General features: G+C 49.3%; 26 non-coding genes across 26 annotated transcripts; 3 read left to right on the top strand and 23 right to left on the bottom strand.

The window, feature by feature from the left end:
• Positions 1–2,153: 2,153 nt before the first annotated feature.
• Positions 2,154–2,316, bottom strand: LOC135025673 (U1 spliceosomal RNA). The gene has a single exon (XR_010222404.1). It is a non-coding gene; the product is annotated as a U1 spliceosomal RNA (small nuclear RNA).
• A 152-nt stretch (positions 2,317–2,468) lies between these two features.
• LOC135025569 (U1 spliceosomal RNA) lies at positions 2,469–2,632 on the bottom strand. Its single transcript, XR_010222304.1, has one exon. It is a non-coding gene; the product is annotated as a U1 spliceosomal RNA (small nuclear RNA).
• Positions 2,633–3,306: 674 nt separating this feature from the next.
• Positions 3,307–3,469, bottom strand: LOC135025592 (U1 spliceosomal RNA). Its single transcript, XR_010222326.1, has one exon. It is a non-coding gene; the product is annotated as a U1 spliceosomal RNA (small nuclear RNA).
• Positions 3,470–3,621: 152 nt separating this feature from the next.
• LOC135025551 (U1 spliceosomal RNA) lies at positions 3,622–3,785 on the bottom strand. The gene has a single exon (XR_010222287.1). It is a non-coding gene; the product is annotated as a U1 spliceosomal RNA (small nuclear RNA).
• Positions 3,786–4,459: 674 nt separating this feature from the next.
• Positions 4,460–4,622, bottom strand: LOC135025608 (U1 spliceosomal RNA). The gene has a single exon (XR_010222342.1). It is a non-coding gene; the product is annotated as a U1 spliceosomal RNA (small nuclear RNA).
• Positions 4,623–4,771: 149 nt separating this feature from the next.
• On the bottom strand, positions 4,772–4,936 carry LOC135025638 (U1 spliceosomal RNA). Its single transcript, XR_010222371.1, has one exon. It is a non-coding gene; the product is annotated as a U1 spliceosomal RNA (small nuclear RNA).
• A 670-nt stretch (positions 4,937–5,606) lies between these two features.
• LOC135025584 (U1 spliceosomal RNA) lies at positions 5,607–5,769 on the bottom strand. The gene has a single exon (XR_010222318.1). It is a non-coding gene; the product is annotated as a U1 spliceosomal RNA (small nuclear RNA).
• A 152-nt stretch (positions 5,770–5,921) lies between these two features.
• On the bottom strand, positions 5,922–6,085 carry LOC135025543 (U1 spliceosomal RNA). The gene has a single exon (XR_010222279.1). It is a non-coding gene; the product is annotated as a U1 spliceosomal RNA (small nuclear RNA).
• Positions 6,086–6,759: 674 nt separating this feature from the next.
• LOC135025646 (U1 spliceosomal RNA) lies at positions 6,760–6,922 on the bottom strand. Its single transcript, XR_010222379.1, has one exon. It is a non-coding gene; the product is annotated as a U1 spliceosomal RNA (small nuclear RNA).
• A 152-nt stretch (positions 6,923–7,074) lies between these two features.
• Positions 7,075–7,238, bottom strand: LOC135025564 (U1 spliceosomal RNA). The gene has a single exon (XR_010222300.1). It is a non-coding gene; the product is annotated as a U1 spliceosomal RNA (small nuclear RNA).
• Positions 7,239–7,912: 674 nt separating this feature from the next.
• Positions 7,913–8,075, bottom strand: LOC135025607 (U1 spliceosomal RNA). The gene has a single exon (XR_010222341.1). It is a non-coding gene; the product is annotated as a U1 spliceosomal RNA (small nuclear RNA).
• A 149-nt stretch (positions 8,076–8,224) lies between these two features.
• On the bottom strand, positions 8,225–8,389 carry LOC135025637 (U1 spliceosomal RNA). Its single transcript, XR_010222370.1, has one exon. It is a non-coding gene; the product is annotated as a U1 spliceosomal RNA (small nuclear RNA).
• A 674-nt stretch (positions 8,390–9,063) lies between these two features.
• Positions 9,064–9,226, bottom strand: LOC135025645 (U1 spliceosomal RNA). The gene has a single exon (XR_010222378.1). It is a non-coding gene; the product is annotated as a U1 spliceosomal RNA (small nuclear RNA).
• Positions 9,227–9,378: 152 nt separating this feature from the next.
• On the bottom strand, positions 9,379–9,542 carry LOC135025550 (U1 spliceosomal RNA). The gene has a single exon (XR_010222286.1). It is a non-coding gene; the product is annotated as a U1 spliceosomal RNA (small nuclear RNA).
• A 674-nt stretch (positions 9,543–10,216) lies between these two features.
• Positions 10,217–10,379, bottom strand: LOC135025606 (U1 spliceosomal RNA). The gene has a single exon (XR_010222340.1). It is a non-coding gene; the product is annotated as a U1 spliceosomal RNA (small nuclear RNA).
• Positions 10,380–10,528: 149 nt separating this feature from the next.
• On the bottom strand, positions 10,529–10,693 carry LOC135025636 (U1 spliceosomal RNA). The gene has a single exon (XR_010222369.1). It is a non-coding gene; the product is annotated as a U1 spliceosomal RNA (small nuclear RNA).
• Positions 10,694–11,363: 670 nt separating this feature from the next.
• On the bottom strand, positions 11,364–11,526 carry LOC135025582 (U1 spliceosomal RNA). The gene has a single exon (XR_010222316.1). It is a non-coding gene; the product is annotated as a U1 spliceosomal RNA (small nuclear RNA).
• Positions 11,527–11,678: 152 nt separating this feature from the next.
• LOC135025542 (U1 spliceosomal RNA) lies at positions 11,679–11,842 on the bottom strand. The gene has a single exon (XR_010222278.1). It is a non-coding gene; the product is annotated as a U1 spliceosomal RNA (small nuclear RNA).
• Positions 11,843–12,814: 972 nt separating this feature from the next.
• On the bottom strand, positions 12,815–12,978 carry LOC135025781 (U1 spliceosomal RNA). The gene has a single exon (XR_010222503.1). It is a non-coding gene; the product is annotated as a U1 spliceosomal RNA (small nuclear RNA).
• Positions 12,979–13,649: 671 nt separating this feature from the next.
• On the bottom strand, positions 13,650–13,812 carry LOC135025609 (U1 spliceosomal RNA). The gene has a single exon (XR_010222343.1). It is a non-coding gene; the product is annotated as a U1 spliceosomal RNA (small nuclear RNA).
• Positions 13,813–13,964: 152 nt separating this feature from the next.
• Positions 13,965–14,128, bottom strand: LOC135025639 (U1 spliceosomal RNA). The gene has a single exon (XR_010222372.1). It is a non-coding gene; the product is annotated as a U1 spliceosomal RNA (small nuclear RNA).
• Positions 14,129–14,802: 674 nt separating this feature from the next.
• Positions 14,803–14,965, bottom strand: LOC135025664 (U1 spliceosomal RNA). The gene has a single exon (XR_010222396.1). It is a non-coding gene; the product is annotated as a U1 spliceosomal RNA (small nuclear RNA).
• Positions 14,966–15,117: 152 nt separating this feature from the next.
• LOC135025772 (U1 spliceosomal RNA) lies at positions 15,118–15,281 on the bottom strand. Its single transcript, XR_010222494.1, has one exon. It is a non-coding gene; the product is annotated as a U1 spliceosomal RNA (small nuclear RNA).
• Positions 15,282–15,425: 144 nt separating this feature from the next.
• Positions 15,426–15,541, top strand: LOC135025715 (U5 spliceosomal RNA). Its single transcript, XR_010222437.1, has one exon. It is a non-coding gene; the product is annotated as a U5 spliceosomal RNA (small nuclear RNA).
• Positions 15,542–15,811: 270 nt separating this feature from the next.
• Positions 15,812–15,928, top strand: LOC135025749 (U5 spliceosomal RNA). Its single transcript, XR_010222471.1, has one exon. It is a non-coding gene; the product is annotated as a U5 spliceosomal RNA (small nuclear RNA).
• Positions 15,929–16,214: 286 nt separating this feature from the next.
• On the top strand, positions 16,215–16,327 carry LOC135025746 (U5 spliceosomal RNA). The gene has a single exon (XR_010222468.1). It is a non-coding gene; the product is annotated as a U5 spliceosomal RNA (small nuclear RNA).
• The last annotated feature ends 4,159 nt before the right edge of the window (positions 16,328–20,486 follow it).

Raw genomic sequence — 20,486 nt, 5'->3', positions numbered from 1 at the left:
AAAGAGCTGGCGACGCCATTACGCAGAGATGAGCAGCTGAGAGAGGGGAGACAAATAAGCTGAAAATTGCATGAGAGAGTAAGCAGTAGTGCAAAATACAGCAGTGGAAGTGCAGCAATTAACAAGTAAGAACGCCATGACACTCTCAGCCAAGAGAGTGCACAGCAAGTGTCAGAGACAGGAGAGTATAAAGCCTTTATACCAATGCTGACTGGCCTACATCTGAGGGGAAACTGCCTCAGAAACATCTATTGACTGGGTGAGATAAATCCATATTTATACTGAAACCTACTCCACTGCAAAGGACATTATCCTATATTTACTATACCTATGCAGCGATTTACATGGGAAGCAGCTCCAGTTTGTTTTAAACAATCATCTTTACTACACAGAGCTACAATATTTTGTTCACAGCTAAAGGAGACAATAGCTGCATATAACTATGTAACAACATAACCGGGCCCCAACGTGCACATAGAGACTCCCTGCAGTGACACCAATGTTATCTGGGACTTAAATATTGTCTGCATAAGTTGATTTCTATTACTAAGCAACATAGTATTAATCTCAGATTTAGTTATATTACCATTTGTGTAATGACTTAAAGTGTATATGGTGTCTGTGTTTAAGTTGCTTGAATCAAATCTTTCCCTTCCCTACTGTAATCAGTTCCTTTTCTGAGTTATGTGGTAAACCATTTATTCTTTCATACAAAGCCCTGCCTGCCTTTCTTTGTGTCTGGGGAAACCTTGCCTCTCTGCCAGGAATAGAGAAGAGCTGCTGCTGAAGGAGGAATAGTCCATCAAGGTATCCCTGACCTGTTCCACATAGTTTACACACTTGTTATACCGGGGTGTTACATTGTGTGTGACTGACCTTAGGAAGAAACCGGAGCCTCCGCTGCAGTGACCCAGCAACCAGGGCACGGGAGTATACAGTGCCGCTGGGAGTGATGAAGCTGCAGTAAAGATGTCTATTAGACCTAGCCTGCTGCAGCCCTTGTAGATTCTCATAAAAAAAGTTATTCTTTTCTTGTCAAAATTAATAGCTAAGAATAGGCTGCTTGAGGCAGGCCCCTGTTAAGTGGCCTGCTACTGAAGGCAACAACTACAAACTGAGCTCCCTGTTCATGGAAGCGGGGTTATAGAGGAGAATGCGCTGAGCATCTTGGGAACAGTCAAAAGCTTTGAGCCGGTTGGTGCCTCAGATCAAGATCCTACTCTACACCCCAATGTGAATCCTTGTGGAGTCCAGTGTACCCCACAGAAGAAATTAATGTGTCACACCCATTGGCAGCAACCTTAGAATAGCTGCTGATGGGCACAATTGAGAAAGGAAGGGGGGGGACATTTGAATCCAGCACATAGATGCAATTCAAATATGTAATTTGAACCTTCCTATTTTAAAATATAATGGATGAACCTCACCCTGTGAGAACAATCTTCATGATATAGAGATCTCATATGCAAAATAAGTATGAGTTGGGATAGGGCTGGGGAGGGTGGCTGCTCGGGCAGCCCCTCCCCCGTCAAGTTAAGGAGATTCAACTGAGGAAGCACAAGGGAACTCTCGTCTGGGGACAACAACTGCAGGGAGACCACATCTTTTCAGATGAACATGGGAGGGCGGAAGGCTGCCTAATACTGAAGCACCATCAAATATCAAACCATATGCAATAACTAGTACAAGCATTCCTGGGGGAAGGTCTGCAGGAGACGAATTTGCATACGGTGATGTCATCCAAGCAGTGGGCCAAAGTTGGCTGGAACCCTCATCTGCATATGAAAAGAGAAAAGGGTTATGCAGGGCATGGTGGCATTTTGCGGCGCTTGGATGACCCCTAGTTCGCATTAAACACCTCCACCCTCCTTCGGTGTGGGGCTCATGTTGACTATGCCCCAGCCCCTGAAGCATTCAAGCTGATTTCTTGCAGCAGCTGGGCACTGTAACAGCTCCAGAGCTGCTCTGTAAGGCAAATAAAAGGGTGTGGGCCCTGCAGCACTACCTGTAGTTCGCATTGTGCGTTGGAAGGCACAAAGTAAGCAGACGGGAGAAGTCAGGATAGTGCGCAAGGGCATAGAAGGGAGCGGCTCAAGAATAGAGAAGTGGAAACAGACAGCAAACTAGGCTGGAGAGAGACCTGAGACAAAGAGATCTGAATTATACGAGAGCCGACCAGGGGAAACACAAATTATGCAGTCAAGTTTCCCACATTTGGGGAAATCGCAGGGGCAGCACAGCCAGAGTGCAATGGGTGAGCCTTGCCCTGGGAGAAGCACCTTCAAGATCATAGTATCTCACCTGGCAGGTAAATAGGAGTTGGGCTAGAGCTGGGGAGGGTCGCTGCTCGGGCACCCCCCTGTCAAGTGAAGGAGATCCAACTGAGGCAGCACAATGGAACTCTCGAAAGAAGAACAAGGCTAGAGGAAGATCTGAGACAAAGAAATCTGACTTTTACCAGAGCTGACCAGCGGAAAACACAAACACAGTCCCCCACTACCACAAATAATGCAGGCGAGTTTCCCACATTTGGGGAAATCACAGGGGTCAGCATACCCAGAATGCAATGAATGAACCTCACCCTGGGTGAACAATCTTCATGACCATGGTGTCTCCTATGCAAAATAAGTATGATTTGGGATAGGGCTGGGGAGGGCCGCTGCTCAGGCACATCTCTGTCAAGTAAAGGAAATTCAACTGAGGCAGCACAAGGGAACTCTCATCTGGGGACAACAACTGCAGGGAGAACACATATTTTCAGATGAACATGGGAGGGCAGAAGGCTGCCTAATACTGAAGCACCCCCAAACAACAAACCAAATGCAACAACTAGTGCAAGCATTCCTGGGGGAAGGCCTGCAGCAGATGGATTTGCATATGGCGATGTTATCCAAGCAGTGGGTCAAAGTTGGCTTCAACCCTCATCTGCATATGAAAAGAGAAAAGGGGCGTGCAGGGCATGGCGGCCTTTTGCGCTGCTTGGATGACCCCTAGATCGCATTAAACACCCCCACCCTCCTTTGGTGTGGGGCTCATGTTGGCCATGCCCCATCCCATGAAGCATTCAAGCTGATTTCTTGCAGCAGCTGGGCACTGTAACAGCTCCAGAGCTGCTCTGTAAGGCAAGTAAAAGGGTGTGGGCCCTGCAGCACTACCTGTAGTTTGCATTGTGCATTGGAAGGCACAAAGTAAGCAGACGGGAGGAGAAGTCAGGATAGTGCACAAGGGTATAGAAGGGAGGGGCTCAAGAAAATAGAAGTGGAAACAGACAGCAAACTAGGCTGGAGAGAGACCTGAGACAAAGAGATCTGAATTATACGAGAGCCGACCAGGGGAAACACAAATTATGCAGTCAAGTTTCCCACATTTGGGGAAATTGCAGGGGCAGCACACCCAGAGTGCAATGGGTGAGCCTTGCCCTGGGAGAAGCACCTTCATGATCATAGTATCTCACCTGGCAGGTAAGTAGGAGTTGGGCTAGAGCTGGGGAGGGTCGCTGCTCGGGCACCCCCCTGTCAAGTGAAGGAGATCCAACTGAGGCAGCACAAAGGAACTCTCGAAAGAAGAACAAGGCTAGAGGAAGATCTGAGACAAAGAAATCTGACTTTTACCAGAGCTGACCAGAGGAAAGCACAAACACAGTCCACCACTACCACAAATAATGCAGTCGAGTTTCCCACATTTGGGGAAATCACAGGGGTCAGCATACCCAGAGTGCAATGAATGAACCGCACCCTGGGAGAACAATCTTCATAACAATGGTATCTCCTATGCAAAATAAGTATGATTTGGGATATGGCTGGGGAGGGCCGCTGCTCAGGCACATCTCTGTCAAGTAAAGGAGATTCAACTGAGGCAGCACAAGGGAACTCTCATCTGGGGACAACAACTGCAGGGAGAACACATATTTTCAGATGAACATGGGAGGGCAGAAGGCTGCCTAATACTGAAGCACCCCCAAACAACAAACCAAATGCAACAACTAGTGCAAGCATTCCTGGGGGAAGGCCTGCAGCAGATAGATTTGCATATGGTGATGTCATCCAAGCAGTGGGTCAAAGTTGGCTTCAACCCTCGTCTGCATATGAAAAGAGAAAAGGGGCGTGCAGGGCATGGTGGCCTTTTGCAGCACTTGGCTGACCCCTAGTTTGCATTAAACACCTCCACCCTCCTTCGGTGTGGGGCTCATGTTGGCTATGCCCCAGCCCCTGAAGCATTCAAGCTGATTTCTTGCAGCAGCTGGGCACTGTAACAGCTCCAGAGCTGCTCTGTAAGGCAAGTAAAAGGGTGTGGGCCCTGCAGCACTACCTGTAGTTCGCATTGTGCGTTGGAAGGCACAAAGTAAGCAGAAAGGAGGAGAAGTCAGGATAGTGCGCAAGGGCATAGAAGGGAGCGGCTCAAGAAAAGAGAAGTGGAAACAGACAGCAAACTAGGCTGGAGAGAGACCTGAGACAAAGAGATCTGAATTATACGAGACCTGACCAGGGGAAACACAAATTATGCAGTCAAGTTTCCCACATTTGGGGAAATCGCAGGGGCAGCACACCCAGAGTGCAATGGGTGAGCCTTGCCCTGGGAGAAGCACCTTCATGATCATAGTATCTCACCTGGCAGGTAAGTAGGAGTTGGGCTAGAGCTGGGGAGGGTCGCTGCTCGGGCACCCCCCTGTCAAGTGAAGGAGATCCAACTGAGGCAGCACAAGGAAACTCTCGAAAGAAGAACAAGGCTAGAGGAAGATCTGAAACAAAGAAATCTGACTTTTACCAGAGATCAGAGGAAAACACAAACACAGTCCCCCACTACCAACAAATAAAGCAGTCACGTTTCCCACATTTGGGGAAATCACAGGGGTCAGCATACCCAGAATGCAATGAATGAACCTCACCCTGGGAGAGTAATCTTCATGACCATGGTATCTCCTATGCAAAATAAGTATGATTTGGGATAGGGCTGGGGAGGGCCGCTGCTCATGCACATCTCTGTCAAGTAAAGGAGATTCAACTGAGGCAGCACAAGGGAACTCTCATCTGGGGACAACAACTGCAGGGAGAACACATATTTTCAGATGAACATGGGAGGGCAGAAGGCTGCCTAATACTGAAGCACCCCCAAACAACAAACCAAATGCAACAACTAGTGCAAGCATTCCTGGGGGAAGTTCTGCAGAAGACGGATTTGCATATGGTGATGTCATCCAAGCAGTGGGTCAAAGTTGGCTTCAACCCTCATCTGCATATGAAAAGAGAAAAGGGGCGTGCAGGGCATGGCGGCCTTTTGCGGTGCTTGGATGACCCCTAGTTCGCATTAAACACCCCACCCTCCTTTGGTGTGGGGCTCATGTTGGCCATGCCCCATCCCCTGAAGCATTCAAGCTGATTTATTGCAGCAGCTGGGCACTGTAACAGCTCCAGAGCAGCTCTGAACGGCAAGTAAAAGGGTGTGGGCCCTGCAGCACTACCTGTAGTTTGCATTGTGCATTGGAAGGCACAAAGTAAGCAGACGGGAGAAGTCAGGATAGTGCGCAAGGGCATAGAAGGGAGCGGCTCAAGAAAAGAGAAGTTGAAACAGACAGCAAACTAGGCTGGAGAGAGACCTGAGACAAAGAGATCTGAATTATACGAGAGCCGACCAGGGGAAACACAAATTATGCAGTCAAGTTTCCCACATTTGGGGAAATCGCAGGAGCAGCACACCCAGAGTGCAATGGGTGAGCCTTGCCCTGGGAGAAGCACCTACATGATCATAGTATCTCACCTGCCAGGTAAGTAGAAGTTGGGCTAGAGCTGGGGAGGGTCGCTGCTCGGGTACCCCCCTGTCAAGTGAAGGAGATCCAACTGAGGCAGCACAAGGGAACTCTCGAAAGAAGAACAAGGCTAAAGGAAGATCTGAGACAAAGAAATCTGACTTTTACCAGAGCTGACCAGAGGAAAGCACAAACACAGTCCCCCACTACCACAAATAAAGCAGTCGAGTTTCCCACATTTGGGGAAATCACAGGGGTCAGCATACCCAGAATGCAATGAATGAACCTCACCGTGGGAGAACAATCTTCATGACCATGGTATCTCCTATGCAAAATAAGTATGATTTGGGATAGGGCTGGGGAGGGCCGCTGCTCAGGCACATCTCTGTCAAGTAAAGGAGATTCAACTGAGGCAGCACAAGGGAACTCTCATCTGGGGACAACAACTGCAGGGAGAACACATATTTTCAGATGAACATGGGAGGGCAGAAGGCTGCCTAATACTGAAGCACCCCCAAACAACAAACCAAATGCATCAACTAGTGCAAGCATTCCTGGGGGAAGGCCTGCAGCAGATGGATTTGCATATGGTGATGTCATCCAAGCAGTGGGTCAAAGTTGGCTTCAACCCTCGTCTGCATATGAAAAGAGAAAAGGGGCGTGCAGGGCATGGTGGCCTTTTGCGGCACTTGGCTGACCCCTAGTTTGCATTAAACACCTCCACCCTCCTTCGGTGTGGGGCTCATGTTGGCTATGCCCCAGCCCCTGAAGCATTCAAGCTGATTTCTTGCAGCAGCTGGGCACTGTAACAGCTCCAGAGCTGCTCTGTAAGGCAAGTAAAAGGGTGTGGGCCCTGCAGCACTACCTGTAGTTCGCATTGTGCGTTGGAAGGCACAAAGTAAGCAGAAAGGAGGAGAAGTCAGGATAGTGCGCAAGGGCATAGAAGGGAGCGGCTCAAGAAAAGAGAAGTGGAAACAGACAGCAAACTAGGCTGGAGAGAGACCTGAGACAAAGATATCTGAATTATACGAGACCTGACCAGGGGAAACACAAATTATGCAGTCAAGTTTCCCACATTTGGGGAAATCGCAGGAGCAGCACACCCAGAGTGCAATGGGTGAGCCTTGCCCTTGGAGAAGCACCTTCATGATCATAGTATCTCACCTGGCAGGTAAGTAGGAGTTGGGCTAGAGCTGGGGAGGGTCGCTGCTCGGGCACCCCCCTGTCAAGTGAAGGAGATCCAACTGAGGCAGCACAAAGGAACTCTCGAAAGAAGAACAAGGCTAGAGGAAGATCTGAGACAAAGAAATCTGACTTTTACCAGAGCTGACCAGAGGAAAGCACAAACACAGTCCACCACTACCACAAATAATGCAGTCGAGTTTCCCACATTTGGGGAAATCACAGGGGTCAGCATACCCAGATTGCAATGAATGAACCGCACCCTGGGAGAACAATCTTCATAACAATGGTATCTCCTATGCAAAATAAGTATGATTTGGGATATGGCTGGGGAGGGCCGCTGCTCAGGCACATCTCTGTCAAGTAAAGGAGATTCAACTGAGGCAGCACAAGGGAACTCTCATCTGGGGACAACAACTGCAGGGAGAACACATATTTTCAGATGAACATGGGAGGGCAGAAGGCTGCCTAATACTGAAGCACCCCCAAACAACAAACCAAATGCAACAACTAGTGCAAGCATTCCTGGGGGAAGGTCTGCAGCAGATAGATTTGCATATGGTGATGTCATCCAAGCAGTGGGTCAAAGTTGGCTTCAACCCTCGTCTGCATATGAAAAGAGAAAAGGGGCGTGCAGGGCATGGTGGCCTTTTGCAGCACTTGGCTGACCCCTAGTTTGCATTAAACACCTCCACCCTCCTTCGGTGTGGGGCTCATGTTGGCTATGCCCCAGCCCCTGAAGCATTCAAGCTGATTTCTTGCAGCAGCTGGGCACTGTAACAGCTCCAGAGCTGCTCTGTAAGGCAAGTAAAAGGGTGTGGGCCCTGCAGCACTACCTGTAGTTCGCATTGTGCGTTGGAAGGCACAAAGTAAGCAGAAAGGAGGAGAAGTCAGGATAGTGCGCAAGGGCATAGAAGGGAGCGGCTCAAGAAAAGAGAAGTGGAAACAGACAGCAAACTAGGCTGGAGAGAGACCTGAGACAAAGAGATCTGAATTATACGAGACCTGACCAGGGGAAACACAAATTATGCAGTCAAGTTTCCCACATTTGGGGAAATCGCAGGGGCAGCACACCCAGAGTGCAATGGGTGAGCCTTGCCCTGGGAGAAGCACCTTCATGATCATAGTATCTCACCTGGCAGGTAAGTAGGAGTTGGGCTAGAGCTGGGGAGGGTCGCTGCTCGGGCACCCCCCTGTCAAGTGAAGGAGATCCAACTGAGGCAGCACAAGGAAACTCTCGAAAGAAGAACAAGGCTAGAGGAAGATCTGAAACAAAGAAATCTGACTTTTACCAGAGATCAGAGGAAAACACAAACACAGTCCCCCACTACCAACAAATAAAGCAGTCACGTTTCCCACATTTGGGGAAATCACAGGGGTCAGCATACCCAGAATGCAATGAATGAACCTCACCCTGGGAGAGTAATCTTCATGACCATGGTATCTCCTATGCAAAATAAGTATGATTTGGGATAGGGCTGGGGAGGGCCGCTGCTCATGCACATCTCTGTCAAGTAAAGGAGATTCAACTGAGGCAGCACAAGGGAACTCTCATCTGGGGACAACAACTGCAGGGAGAACACATATTTTCAGATGAACATGGGAGGGCAGAAGGCTGCCTAATACTGAAGCACCCCCAAACAACAAACCAAATGCAACAACTAGTGCAAGCATTCCTGGGGGAAGTTCTGCAGAAGACGGATTTGCATACGGTGATGTCATCCAAGCAGTGGGTCAAAGTTGGCTTCAACCCTCATCTGCATATGAAAAGAGAAAAGGGGCGTGCAGGGCATGGTGGCCTTTTGCGGCACTTGGCTGACCCCTAGTTTGCATTAAACACCTCCACCCTCCTTCGGTGTGGGGCTCATGTTGGCTATGCCCCAGCCCCTGAAGCATTCAAGCTGATTTCTTGCAGCAGCTGGGCACTGTAACAGCTCCAGAGCTGCTCTGTAAGGCAAGTAAAAGGGTGTGGGCCCTGCAGCACTACCTGTAGTTCGCATTGTGCGTTGGAAGGCACAAAGTAAGCAGAAAGGAGGAGAAGTCAGGATAGTGCGCAAGGGCATAGAAGGGAGCGGCTCAAGAAAAGAGAAGTGGAAACAGACAGCAAACTAGGCTGGAGAGAGACCTGAGACAAAGATATCTGAATTATACGAGACCTGACCAGGGGAAACACAAATTATGCAGTCAAGTTTCCCACATTTGGGGAAATCGCAGGAGCAGCACACCCAGAGTGCAATGGGTGAGCCTTGCCCTTGGAGAAGCACCTTCATGATCATAGTATCTCACCTGGCAGGTAAGTAGGAGTTGGGCTAGAGCTGGGGAGGGTCGCTGCTCGGGCACCCCCCTGTCAAGTGAAGGAGATCCAACTGAGGCAGCACAAAGGAACTCTCGAAAGAAGAACAAGGCTAGAGGAAGATCTGAGACAAAGAAATCTGACTTTTACCAGAGCTGACCAGAGGAAAGCACAAACACAGTCCACCACTACCACAAATAATGCAGTCGAGTTTCCCACATTTGGGGAAATCACAGGGGTCAGCATACCCAGAGTGCAATGAATGAACCGCACCCTGGGAGAACAATCTTCATAACAATGGTATCTCCTATGCAAAATAAGTATGATTTGGGATATGGCTGGGGAGGGCCGCTGCTCAGGCACATCTCTGTCAAGTAAAGGAGATTCAACTGAGGCAGCACAAGGGAACTCTCATCTGGGGACAACAACTGCAGGGAGAACACATATTTTCAGATGAACATGGGAGGGCAGAAGGCTGCCTAATACTGAAGCACCCCCAAACAACAAACCAAATGCAACAACTAGTGCAAGCATTCCTGGGGGAAGGTCTGCAGCAGATAGATTTGCATATGGTGATGTCATCCAAGCAGTGGGTCAAAGTTGGCTTCAACCCTCGTCTGCATATGAAAAGAGAAAAGGGGCGTGCAGGGCATGGTGGCCTTTTGCAGCACTTGGCTGACCCCTAGTTTGCATTAAACACCTCCACCCTCCTTCGGTGTGGGGCTCATGTTGGCTATGCCCCAGCCCCTGAAGCATTCAAGCTGATTTCTTGCAGCAGCTGGGCACTGTAACAGCTCCAGAGCTGCTCTGTAAGGCAAGTAAAAGGGTGTGGGCCCTGCAGCACTACCTGTAGTTCGCATTGTGCGTTGGAAGGCACAAAGTAAGCAGAAAGGAGGAGAAGTCAGGATAGTGCGCAAGGGCATAGAAGGGAGCGGCTCAAGAAAAGAGAAGTGGAAACAGACAGCAAACTAGGCTGGAGAGAGACCTGAGACAAAGAGATCTGAATTATACGAGACCTGACCAGGGGAAACACAAATTATGCAGTCAAGTTTCCCACATTTGGGGAAATCGCAGGGGCAGCACACCCAGAGTGCAATGGGTGAGCCTTGCCCTGGGAGAAGCACCTTCATGATCATAGTATCTCACCTGGCAGGTAAGTAGGAGTTGGGCTAGAGCTGGGGAGGGTCGCTGCTCGGGCACCCCCCTGTCAAGTGAAGGAGATCCAACTGAGGCAGCACAAGGAAACTCTCGAAAGAAGAACAAGGCTAGAGGAAGATCTGAAACAAAGAAATCTGACTTTTACCAGAGATCAGAGGAAAACACAAACACAGTCCCCCACTACCAACAAATAAAGCAGTCACGTTTCCCACATTTGGGGAAATCACAGGGGTCAGCATACCCAGAATGCAATGAATGAACCTCACCCTGGGAGAGTAATCTTCATGACCATGGTATCTCCTATGCAAAATAAGTATGATTTGGGATAGGGCTGGGGAGGGCCGCTGCTCATGCACATCTCTGTCAAGTAAAGGAGATTCAACTGAGGCAGCACAAGGGAACTCTCATCTGGGGACAACAACTGCAGGGAGAACACATATTTTCAGATGAACATGGGAGGGCAGAAGGCTGCCTAATACTGAAGCACCCCCAAACAACAAACCAAATGCAACAACTAGTGCAAGCATTCCTGGGGGAAGTTCTGCAGAAGACGGATTTGCATACGGTGATGTCATCCAAGCAGTGGGTCAAAGTTGGCTTCAACCCTCATCTGCATATGAAAAGAGAAAAGGGGCGTGCAGGGCATGGCGGCCTTTTGCGGTGCTTGGATGACCCCTAGTTCGCATTAAACACCCCACCCTCCTTTGGTGTGGGGCTCATGTTGGCTATGCCCCATCCCCTGAAGCATTCAAGCTGATTTATTGCAGCAGCTGGGCACTGTAACAGCTCCAGAGCAGCTCTGAACGGCAAGTAAAAGGGTGTGGGCCCTGCAGCACTACCTGTAGTTTGCACTGTGCATTGGAAGGCACAAAGTAAGCAGACGGGAGAAGTCAGGATAGTGCGCAAGGGCATAGAAGGGAGCGGCTCAAGAAAAGAGAAGTTGAAACAGACAGCAAACTAGGCTGGAGAGAGACCTGAGACAAAGAGATCTGAATTATACGAGAGCCGACCAGGGGAAACACAAATTATGCAGTCAAGTTTCCCACATTTGGGGAAATCGCAGGAGCAGCACACCCAGAGTGCAATGGGTGAGCCTTGCCCTGGGAGAAGCACCTACATGATCATAGTATCTCACCTGCCAGGTAAGTAGAAGTTGGGCTAGAGCTGGGGAGGGTCGCTGCTCGGGTACCCCCCTGTCAAGTGAAGGAGATCCAACTGAGGCAGCACAAGGGAACTCTCGAAAGAAGAACAAGGCTAAAGGAAGATCTGAGACAAAGAAATCTGACTTTTACCAGAGCTGACCAGAGGAAAGCACAAACACAGTCCCCCACTACCACAAATAAAGCAGTCGAGTTTCCCACATTTGGGGAAATCACAGGGGTCAGCATACCCAGAATGCAATGAATGAACCTCACCGTGGGAGAACAATCTTCATGACCATGGTATCTCCTATGCAAAATAAGTATGATTTGGGATAGGGCTGGGGAGGGCCGCTGCTCAGGCACATCTCTGTCAAGTAAAGGAGATTCAACTGAGGCAGCACAAGGGAACTCTCATCTGGGGACAACAACTGCAGGGAGAACACATATTTTCAGATGAACATGGGAGGGCAGAAGGCTGCCTAATACTGAAGCACCCCCAAACAACAAACCAAATGCATCAACTAGTGCAAGCATTCCTGGGGGAAGGCCTGCAGCAGATGGATTTGCATACGGTGATGTCATCCAAGCAGTGGGTCAAAGTTGGCTTCAACCCTCGTCTGCATATGAAAAGAGAAAAGGGGCGTGCAGGGCATGGCGGCCTTTTGCGGCGCTTGGATGACCCCTAGTTCGCATTAAACACCTCCACCCTCCTTCGGTGTGGGGCTCATGTTGGCTATGCCCCAGCCCCTGAAGCATTCAAGCTGATTTCTTGCAGCAGCTGGGCACTGTAACAGCTCCAGAGCTGCTCTGTACGGCAAGTAAAAGGGTGTGGGCCCTGCAGCACTACCTGTAGTTTGCATTGTGCATTGGAAGGCACAAAGTAAGCAGACAGGAGGAGAAGTCAGGATAGTGCACAAGGGTATAAAAGGGAGGGGCTCATGAAAAAAGAAGTGGAAACAGACAGCAAACTAGGCTGGAGAGAGACCTGAGACAAAGAGATCTGAATTATACGAGAGCCGACCAGGGGAAACACAAATTATGCAGTCAAGCTTCCCACATTTGGGGAAATCAGAGTGCAATGGGTGAGCCTTGCCCTGGGAGAAGCACCTTCATGATCATAGTATCTCACCTGGCAGGTAAGTAGGAGTTGGGCTAGAGCTGGGGAGGGTCGCTGCTCGGGCACCCCCCTGTCAAGTTAAAGAGATCCAACTGAGGCAGCACAAGGGAACTCTCGAAAGAAGAACAAGGCTAGAGGAAGATCTGAGACAAAGAAATCTGACTTTTACCAGAGCTGTCCAGAGGAAAGCACAAACACAGTCCCCCACTACCACAAATAATGCAGTCGAGTTTCCCACATTTGGGGAAATCACAGGGGTCAGCATACCCAGAATGCAATGAATGAACCTCACCCTGGGAGAACAATCTTCATGACCATGGTATCGCCTATGCAAAATAAGTATGATTTGGGATAGGGTTGGGAAGGGCCGCTGCTCAGGCACATCTCTGTCAAGTAAAGGAGATTCAACTAAGGCAGCACAAGGGAACTCTCATCTGGGGACAACAACTGCAGGGAGAACACATATTTTCAGATAAACATGGGAGGGCAGAAGGCTGCCTAATACTGAAGCACCCCCAAACAACAAACCAAATGCAACAACTAGTACAAGCATTCCTGGGGGAAGGCCTGCAGCAGATGGATTTGCATATAGTGATGTCATCCAAGCAGTGGGTCAAAGTTGGCTTCAACCCTCGTCTGCATATGAAAAGAGAAAAGGGGCGTGCAGGGCATGGCGGCCTTTTGCGGCGCTTGGATGACCCCTAGTTCGCATTAAACACCTCCACCCTCCTTCGGTGTGGGGCTCATGTTGGCTATGCCCCAGCCCCTGAAGCATTCAAGCTGATTTCTTGCAGCAGCTGGGCACTGTAACAGCTCCAGAGCTGCTCTGAACGGCAAGTAAAAGGGTGTGGGCCCTGCAGCACTACCTGTAGTTTGCATTGTGCATTGGAAGGCACAAAGTAAGCAGACGGGAGAAGTCAGGATAGTGCGCAAGGGCATAGAAGGGAGCGGCTCAAGAAAAGAGAAGTTGAAACAGACAGCAAACTAGGCTGGAGAGAGACCTGAGACAAAGAGATCTGAATTATACGAGAGCCGACCAGGGGAAACACAAATTATGCTGTCAAGTTTCCCACATTTGGGGAAATCGCAGGAGCAGCACACCCAGAGTGCAATGGGTGAGCCTTGCCCTGGGAGAAGCACCTACATGATCATAGTATCTCACCTGCCAGGTAAGTAGAAGTTGGGCTAGAGCTGGGGAGGGTCGCTGCTCGGGTACCCCCCTGTCAAGTGAAGGAGATTCAACTGAGGCAGCACAAGGGAACTCTCGAAAGAAGAACAAGGCTAGAGGAAGATCTGAGACAAATAAATCTGACTTTTACCAGAGCTGACCAGAGGAAAGCACAAACACAGTCCCCCACTACCACAAATAATGCAGTCGAGTTTCCCACATTTGGGGAAATCACAGGGGTCAGCATACCCAGAATGCAATGAATGAACCTCACCCTGGGAGAACAATCTTCATGACCATGGTATCTCCTATGCAAAATAAGTATGATTTGGGATAGGGCTGGGGAGGGCCGCTGCTCAGGCACATCTCTGTCAAGTAAAGGAGATTCAACTGAGGCAGCACAAGGGAACTCTCATCTGGGGACAACAACTGCAGGGAGAACACATATTTTCAGATGAACATGGGAGGGCAGAAGGCTGCCTAATAATGAAGCACCCCCAAACAACAAACCAAATGCAACAACTAGTGCAAGCATTCCTGGGGGAAGGCCTGCAGCAGATGGATTTGCATACGGTGATGTCATCCAAGCAGTGGGTCAAAGTTGGCTTCAACCCTCGTCTGCATATGAAAAGAGAAAAGGGGCGTGCAGGGCATAGCGGCCTTTTGCGGCGCTTGGATGACCCCTAGTTCGCATTAAACACCTCCACCCTCCTTCGGTGTGGGGCTCATGTTGGCTATGCCCCAGCCCCTGAAGCATTCAAGCTGATTTCTTGCAGCAGCTGGGCACTGTAACAGCTCCAGAGCTGCTCTGTACGGCAAGTAAAAGGGTGTGGGCCCTGCAGCACTACCTGTAGTTTGCATTGTGCATTGGAAGGCACAAAATAAGCAGACAAGAGGAGAAGTCAGGATAGTGCACAAGGGTATAAAAGGGAGGGGCTCATGAAAAAAGAAGTGGAAACAGACAGCAAACTAGGCTGGAGAGAGACCTGAGACAAAGAGATCTGAATTATACGAGAGCCGACCAGGGGAAACACAAATTATGCAGTCAAGCTTCCCACATTTGGGGAAATCGCAGGGGCACCACACCCAGAGTGCAATGGGTGAGCCTTGCCCTGGGAGAAGCACCTTCATGATCATAGTATCTCACCTGGCAGGTAAGTAGGAGTTAGGCTAGAGCTGGGGAGGGTCGCTACTCGGGCACCCCCCTGTCAAGTGAAAGAGATCCAACTGAGGCAGCACAAGGGAACTCTCGAAAGAAGAACAAGGCTAGAGGAAGATCTGAGACAAATAAATCTGACTTTTACCAGAGCTGACTAGAGGAAAGCACAAACACAGTCCCCCACTACCACAAATAATGCAGTCGAGTTTCCCACATTTGGGGAAATCACAGGGGTCAGCATACCCAGAATGCAATGAATGAACCTCACCCTGGGAGAACAATCTTCATGACCATGGTATCGCCTATGCAAAATAAGTATGATTTGGGATAGGGCTGGGGAGGGCCGCTGCTCAGGCACATCTCTGTCAAGTAAAGGAGATTCAGCTGAGGCAGCACAAGGGAACTCTCATCTGGGGACAACAACTGCAGGGAGAACACATATTTTCAGATAAAAATCTTGGTCATGCTCTGGTTTCTCTTCAGAACGAACAAATCTTTCGCCTCTTACTAAAGATTTCCGTGGAGAGGAGCAAAACCGAGTTTTATCTCAATTTTTGCATGCCCCATCTTTTTGGGGTTTCTTTTACCGGTTTAAAGATAGAATGAGTGTGCTTTAATGTAAGCTCATTTGCATAGAAATGACAGTAAATGTTTATTTATGTTCAAACAGAACTTTCTTGACCATGCTACTTGCTTTAAAGATCTGGGAGCACATGGAAATCAGTACAAACCATGCTTATAGCAAGGAGAAGCCAGGTGAGAAATCTGCTTTCTTTCAAATTGGGCGCTCACTTTGATCTGAATGAGGACTGCTGGCACAGCACTCAGGCGACAGGTGGAATCTTGGTCATGCTCTGGTTTCTCTTCAGAATGAACAAATCTTTCGCCTTTTATTAAAGATTATCCGTGGAGAGGAGCAAAACTGAGTTTTATCTCAATTTTTGCATGCCCCATATTATTGGGGTTTCTTTTATCAGTTTAAAGACAGAACAAGTGTGCTTTCTTGTTAGCTTTAATGTAAGTTTATTTGCATAACAATGACAATAAATGTCTGTTTCTTTTCAAGCAGAACTTTCTTGACCATACTAATTGCTTGAAAGATCTGGGAGCACATGGAAAAGAGTACAAACCATGTTTATAGCAAGGGGAAGCCTGGTGAGAAATCTGCTTTCTTTCTTTCAAATTGGGTGCTCACTTTGAGCTGAATGAGGACTGCTGGCATGGCACTCAGGCGACAGGTGGAATCTTGGTCATGCTCTGGTTTCTCTTCAGAACGAACAAATCTTTCGCCTTTTACTAAAGATTTCCGTGGAGAGGAGCAAAACTGAGTTTTATCTCAATTTTTGCATGCCCCATATCATACCTCCCAACTGTCCCGATTTTCGCGGGACAGTCCCGTTTTTTGGGGACTGTCCCGCTGTCCCACCTGCGGGCCGCAGTGTTCCGCGGTGGGGAGGACAGTTGGGAGGCTCTGTCTGTCGCTGCCCTGCTTAGCAGAGCAGCGGTGAATAGTCGCTGTGCGCACAGCGTCTATTCACTGAAGTCAGAGGGAGAGGTGGCATGCCAGCGGCTCACAGAGCGCTGGGCATACCCCCTCAGTGCCGAAAACGGGGGCGTGACTCGCGATCGCGGGTCCTCCCGCGAAGCCATGCCCCTTTTTACTTAGGCCACGCCCTTTTTGGGAGCGCGTGCGACTTCGCCGCGCGTGTGTCCCTCTTTGCGAGCCGACAAAGTTGGGAGGTATGCCCATATTATTGGGGTTTCTTTTATCAGTTTAAAGACAGAACGAGTGTGCTTTCTGGTTAGCTTTAATGTAAGTTTATTTGCATAACAATGACAGTAAATGTTTGTTTCTTTTCAAACAGAACTTTCTTGACCATGCTACTTGCTTGAAAGATCTGGGAGCACATGGAAAACAGTACAAACCATGCAGTATCACAAGAGCCTTTATTTGATCTTTCATGAAGATAGAGCAGAATTGGGGACACGTCAACAATTTCTGCCGAAGGTGGTTCATCTTTCCACATGGTGCCTTTGGCCACTGACACCTTCGTTGAGTCAAAGTCTCTGGCTGTGGTCAGAACTTTGAAAATTTATGTCACCAGAACGGTTCAGATTAGGAAAACAGAGGCTCTGTTTGTCCTGTATGCTCCCAACAGGATTGGGTGTCCTGCTTCCATGTAGACCATTATGCGCTGGATCTGTGGTAAGATTCAGCATGCTCATTCCATGGCAGGATTGCCGTTACTGAATTAGGTGAAGACCCATTCTACTAGAAAGGTGGGTTCATCCTGGGCAGCTGGTCGGGGAGTCTCGGCATTGCAACTTTGCAGAGCAGCTATTTAGTAAACACTTTTGCTAAGTTTTACAAGTTTGATACCTTGGCCGATGATAACTTCAAGTTGGGTAATTCGGTGCTGCAGAGTCGTACGCACTCTTCCACCCGTTCAAGAGCTTTGGTATAACCCCATGGTTCTTAATGTGACCCCAGCATCCTCTAGGTCGTATGAGAAAATAGGATTTTAATACCTACCGGTAAATCCTTTTCTCTTAGTCTGTAGAGGATGCTGGGCACCCGTCCCAGTCCATACTGTGTCTGCAGTTATTACTTGTGGTTATACACATGTTGTGTTATGGTTCTGGTCAGCTTTTTGCTGCAATTATTCATGCCGTTGGCTTGTGTTCTGTTGAATGCCACGTTCTGCGGCATGCTTAAGGTGTGAGCTGGTAAGATGCTCACCTTAGTTTAACAATAAATCCTTTCCTCGAAATGTCCGTCTCCATGGGCACAGTTCCTATAACTGGAGTCTGGAGGAGGGGCATAGAGGGAGGAGCCAGTTCACACCCTTTGATAGTCTTAAAGTGCCCATGTCTCTTGCGGATCCCGTCTATACCCCATGGTTCTTAATGTGACCCCAGCATCCTCTACGGACTAAGAGAAAAGGATGCCCTTGCGCACTATCCTGACTTCTCCTCCCGTCTGCTTACTTTGTGCCTTCCAACGCACAATGCAAACTACAGGTGGTGCTGCAGGGCCCACACCCTTTTACTTGCCTTACAGAACAGCTCTGGAGCTGTTACAGTGCCCAGCTGCTGCAAGAAATCAGCTTGAATGCTTCAGGGGATGGGGCATGGCCAACATGAGCCCCACACCAAAGGAGGGTGGGGGTGTTTAATGAGAACTAGGGGTCATCCAAGCACTGCAAAAGGCCGCCATGCCCTGCACGCCCCTTTTCTCTTTTCATATGCAGATGAGGGTTCCAGCCAACTTTGGCCCACTGCTTGAATAACATCACTGTATGCAAATCCGTCTGCTGCAGACCTTCCCCCAGGAAGGCTTGTACTAGATGTTGCATATGGTTTGATATTTGATGGTGCTTCAGTATTAGGCAGCCTTCCGCCCTCCCATGTTCATCTGAAAAGATGTGGTCTCCCTGCAGTTGTTGTCCCCAGACGAGAGTTCCCTTGTGCTTCCTCAGTTGAATCTCCTTAACTTGACGGGGGAGGGGCTGCCCGAGCAGCCACCCTCCCCAGCCCTATCCCAACTCATACTTATTTTGCATATGTGATCTCTTGATCATGAAGATTGTTCTCACAGGGTGAGGTTCATCCATTATATTTTAAAATAGGAAGGTACAAATTACATATTTGAATTGCATTTATGTGCTGGATTCAAATGTCCCCCCCCCCCCCTTCCTTTCTCAATTGTGCCCGTCAGCAGCTATTCTAAGGTTGCTGCCAATGGGTGTGACACATTAATTTCTTCTGTGGGGTACACTGGACTCCACAAGGATTCACATTGGGGTGTAGAGTAGGATCTTGATCTGAGGCACCAACCGGCTCAAAGCTTTTGACTGTTCCCAAGATGCTCAGTGCATTCTCCTCTATAACCCCGCTTCCATGAACAGGGAGCTCAGTTTGTAGTTGGTGCCTTCAGTAGCAGGCCACTTAACAGGGGCCTGCCTCAGGCAGCCTATTCTTAGCTATAAATTTTGACAAGAAAAGAAGAACTTGTTTTATGAGAATCTACAAGGGCTGCAGCAGGCTAGGTCTAATAGACATCTTTACTGCAGCTTCATCACTCCCAGCGGCGCTGTATACTCCCGTGCCCTGGTTGCTGGGTCACTGCAGCGGAGGGTCCGGTTTCATCCTAAGGTCAGTCACACACACACCACCCTTCCGGATCACGAGGCCGCTGATGAAGGGGAGCGTGGCCGTAGGGGGTGGACCGTGTGCGCACTGGCGTGGACACTGATTACTGGGCAGCCGCTCCACTAGCCACCAGGTACAGTTAAGGAGCACAGGTCTGGGGGTTTTTCTCCTATATTAACCCAATTTTGTACTGCCCGCAGCGCATTGTGATAGGTAATAGGGCCTGATTCAGGTTGGATTGCAATCACAATAAGCGATCCAACTGCAAAAATTGCTAAGAGCATACGCATGTGCCTGCATTTTCTGCGGCACCGCGCAGAGAATGCGATCGCCTCTGCCTGTCAATCGGGGCGGGGGGGGATAGGTGGGTCAGCAACACTCCATTTCCAAGTCAGGGATGGAGCGGTGCGGGGGCAAGGCTTCAAAATGGGGTCTGCAACGGAGTAGACACAGGGGGCGTGGTCACAGCGGCTGTATGACATCACATTCAGCCGCTGTGATCACAAAAATGGTGGCGGCTTCCTGCGCGCACATACAGTCTGCACCAGCAGGAGGCTACACCATTTTTTATGATCACGCTGAACTGCAGTGCGACTGCAATTACAGCATGGTCAAGAAGGGAGGCGTCATGCTGGGTGGCCATGCCCTTTCACTGTGCAGGAGCCAGCACCGCTCACACACTAGTCCCCGGGTGCAGCCCCCAACCCCCGGGACACCCGGAGCAACAAAATGTAGATTCAGGCCACAAGGCCACGCCCCTACCTATGAAACCATGCCTCCTTTTTACCATTGCGCTGCTTATCTGCGCGCACTGCATTACAATCTCCCTCGCCACCTCTCTGGGTGTCACCAGTGATAGTGACACCTCTGCCATGCTTGTAGCAGCTGGTCCTAAGATCTACGCCTCAAGCCCTGAGTGTTTGCCCTTGTGACTTGTTGATCATCATAGCGAAGCAGATGCTTACAGAAAACTGCAGGGGCTTAGATTGAAAATAAAAAAATTGATTGGTATAAGGTAGAGAGGAGCGGGTTCGGTTCTCCGAGAACCGAATTCCCCACGAACTCCACGTTGTTTACACTGGTCCGAGGCAGGCTCGGTTGTTCCCGCCTGACTCGCAAAACCTGAACAAGGGAAAATGTCATCATCCCGCTGTCGGATTCTCGCGGGATTCGGATTCCATATAAAGAGCTGCGCGTTGCCGCCATTTTTACTTGTGCATTGAAGAGAGAGCGGAATGGACGTGGCTATGTTCTCTCAGTGGAAATCTCAATATCAGTGCTCAGTATCAGTGGTTACTTATTGCTGCTCAGTAATACTAGTAGTGTGTCTCTCCTGCTCAGTGTCAGTTCTCAGTAGTATCCTCATCAGTGC

Source organism: Pseudophryne corroboree, unplaced genomic scaffold (assembly GCF_028390025.1).
Source record: "Pseudophryne corroboree isolate aPseCor3 unplaced genomic scaffold, aPseCor3.hap2 scaffold_423, whole genome shotgun sequence".
NCBI classification, from domain to species: Eukaryota; Metazoa; Chordata; class Amphibia; order Anura; family Myobatrachidae; genus Pseudophryne; species Pseudophryne corroboree.
This window is presented reverse-complemented; position numbering and strand designations above follow the sequence as displayed.